Here is a 3,443-nt window from a genome sequence, read left to right as displayed (position 1 = left end):
TTTTTTTTAAAATGAGACATGTACAAGTAATTTTGATGGATTATCAAGGCTTTAAACTCTGATCTGGTTAATTTTAGTGACAGAAGTGAACGTCACAGCCGATTACTTCAGGGACTGTTGGAAAATTGAAAATCCACCGAGCCTTTCAGTTTTACGGTCTCTAGCTCTGATAAATGGTGTAATTTTGGTGATTCTCTAAAAAGATAACATGCATTTCAAACCCACCGGAGGGTTTTTGGGATTCAGTTTGTAATTAAAAGAAGCTGTTGATCTCAACTTTGTTAATAAAAGTCCTTCCCCCTCCAAATTAGGGAGCCACTGAACCATAAACAGTGTGGAGGACCTGAGTGCATGTGCGCGCAAAAGCGTGCCAAATGCGATGATTCCGGATTCATAAGCCCCTGTGCCATATGTTGCCCCACAGTAATGGAAGCTTCTTTTGGGGGATGGGATCAAAACAAACAAACCAAAAGAAAAGTTAATCAAGCTAGAAAACTGATTAAAACTGATTAAGTTAAGAGAAAAGCCAACGAGGAAAATCAAAGGTCCTTCCTATTATTGATGCGCTCAACTGCCAGGCGCTGACGCAACGGAAACTACCGGTTCCTGCAATTCTGACCGCGACACATGCCTGTTTCTCCTTGACTGGACGAAGATCCAATTCGATCCCTGGCACCAAAAGCGCGAAAAAAAGCGCAAAAAACAACCTTTGTGTCTTTACGCACATCCATTACGCACCATGTTGTGTACTTTAAACAGCCTATTGAGTGACCTCAGATTAGACCACCTCTCATATGACCTGATTTCACCTTCCGTTTTTTTTTCACAATCTCGTTGACAAAACTCTGTGTAAGCTTGGTGTGTACGTTATCTGGACATGAATAGCAGCGCTTTCTCGGTTAACGTGCGGAAAGTGGCGCATGTCTTCCTCTGATGAGTGCGCAGCGGGCAGGATCTCCAAACACATGACCTCTGCGTTGCACCCAACTGTCAGACTGTCAGGCTTTATAAGATCTCATCACTAGAGGGCAGATGAGGAGAGGAAACCGGGAGATGTCGCCCCCAGTCAGCCAACTACGAAACACACCTCTCTTATTCTGTTACTGGAAATCAGAATAAAATAGGAAGAAGGACTCGTATATTTCGGCGATATCAACATTCAGCATCGTGACTGTGTCTAATTAGAACTCCGCTTCATGATGAGGGTGACGCTGAAGTTAGTTTCTTTTTCGTTGGTTCCTATTCGACAGTTAAGGAGGAAGTTAAGGGGAAATTTTAACAGAGCTGAGCAACTAATTTTCTCCTTCCTCTTATTTTATTGATGTAAAACCGCCTTGGACGTCATAGGCAACCTCTTAGTGTTGTCTGAGATCCATTTTAAATCATGTCACACCTTTTCTCTATTTGTAAAAGTGGCAAAATGGGAACTTTCACTGCTTCTTCATATTAGACCAGGGCCACATGTAAAAACCACAACATCTAGACGAGTGAAATCTGGACTATGTTGTCCTAGAGAGGCTCAAAAGTCTTCAAAACACAATCCGTGATTTGTGAGACCATAAATTATTTGTAAAAGTTTAAAAAAAAAAAAAAAAAGAGGAGATTTTACTGCTTTTAAAAGAAATATCTGGATCACATCACAACAAATGACAGATTATGTCTTAAAGATACTGTGTGTGTGTGTGTGTGTGTGTGTGTTGTTGTTGTTGTTGTTGTTTTTTAACAGGACCTGATCCAATGTGGTCTACATTCACACACACACACAAAGCAGCAACATCTCCCTTATTTGCACAAATAGAATAAAGCTTTCCCAAATCATAAACTGTGTTTTAAACACTCTTTCCCCTCTCAGACATGATTTAGTCCAGATTTTATTTGTTTTTATCGCGTCATTTTTGAATTTAAGTTTCCCTTAAATTTCCCCTTAACTGCCGGCCGAGCAGATACGAATCAGAAACTGACTTTAGCGCACTCTGGCTGCGGGCACCTTGTCACCGTTACGTTGTCAGAGCATTATGGTCTGTTCCAGGCTGGCCCGCCTATCAGCCCCGTCCAATCAAACCCTCGCATCTTTTTGGGTAACAATTTCAAAAAATATTTTCTCAGCTGAGCTGCAGAGACAATAACTGTCCCCGCTGCGCCTCTAATCTGCGGTTTTTAAGTCGCGTTTCCACGCAGCAGATGTCAGGAGGAGGCTGGTCACTGAGCTCCGATGGGCAGCGTTCCTCTGACACACAAACAAATAATGTTGGAGAGAAAATCACTGTGACATCGCGGTGGCTGCTGGACGATCTGGGCTTTTTTGAAAATGAAAGAAGCGCTTTTTTTTTTTTTTTTTTTTTTTGCGCAGTTCGGCTCTCTGCTCGAACTGAGAAGTGACGCACATTTTTTTTCACATTAGGAGACATTTATTTTTAAACAAAAACGAGCGGGAATAGACCGTGGATGACATCACATGTTTCGAAATATATCACCGTTTTATTGGCGGATTCGTTTCGTATTTTTATTTGTTTTTGTTTTTTTATTGTGATCATCACTGATGCATGCGCAGCTCCGGAGGCGCGCGGAGAGGAGGGATGACATCTGCTGACATGGAGGGAGGCTCGTGCTTCAGCCTCATCTAGAATAGGTACGTTTTATTCTTTTAGTCTTTCTAAAAAAAACAAAAAAATCGCTTTTGCGTCATTACAGCTGCAGACAAAATGCTCCAAATCGCTTCTACATCAAACAGGACTCAAATCCAACCACAAAACTTTCGATTAAATTCAACTTTTGCACCAAATAGCACCGACTCACAGCACAACAGGGCTGCCAGGTGTGACGGCACTGAGTTTTTTGCGTTATTTTCGTGCAATTATGACACAGAATGGGGAAAAAACTGAATCAAAAGTTGAGTTTGTGAGGAAACAGAAAGTTTTGTAGATGCGTTGTGCAACCAAACACACAGAAAATCTTAAAATGTCGTTTTCTAGTCATTCATTTGACTTGGGGATTTATTACACGACTTATTTTTTTTAATTTAATGACGAATAAGAAGGTGCAAAAGTGAAATTATAGCACTATGTGGCCTGTGACTGTGTCAAAGTCAAGCCTGCGTTCTGGGCTGGATGATGAGTAAAAGAGAAAATTAATCTGGAACCATATTGTAGTTCTTTTATTTTACTGTTTTAGCAACACGAGAAGCAAAATGAGTCAGTCAGACAGAATTAAGTCAGTGGCCCTGAGGTGGAGGATATATTCTGCAGCTGGATTGTGTAGCTGACACAAAACAAATCAAATATTTTAGTACATAATTAGAATTCTGACTGAAATAGTGCAGATTAGAAAACTGTAGGGATTTACTGCACAATTAAGTTCAAGTTAATGACGCTATAAACAGGATATAAAGGTGTCCAAGTGAAAATATAACATGAATTCACCTGTCTTTGTCAGACAGAGTGCCC

At 40.7% G+C, this 3,443-nt stretch overlaps 1 protein-coding gene across 1 annotated transcript in view; it reads left to right on the top strand.

The window, feature by feature from the left end:
- The first annotated feature begins 2,343 nt into the window (after window positions 1-2,343).
- The window catches only part of cdkn2c (cyclin-dependent kinase inhibitor 2C (p18, inhibits CDK4)), a 14,511-nt gene continuing 13,411 nt past the window's right edge, over window positions 2,344-3,443 (top strand). The window contains exon 1 of the mRNA XM_008299503.1: window positions 2,344-2,629. The gene's annotated coding sequence lies outside the window, so the exon portion shown is untranslated. The remainder of the gene's footprint in view (window positions 2,630-3,443) is intronic.

The sequence above is a fragment of the Stegastes partitus genome, unplaced genomic scaffold, assembly GCF_000690725.1.
Source record: "Stegastes partitus isolate 25-593 unplaced genomic scaffold, Stegastes_partitus-1.0.2 Scaffold1426, whole genome shotgun sequence".
Lineage (NCBI taxonomy): Eukaryota > Metazoa > Chordata > Actinopteri > Pomacentridae > Stegastes > Stegastes partitus.
Note: the sequence above shows the minus strand (reverse complement) of the source record. Positions and strands in the feature narration are given on the sequence as shown.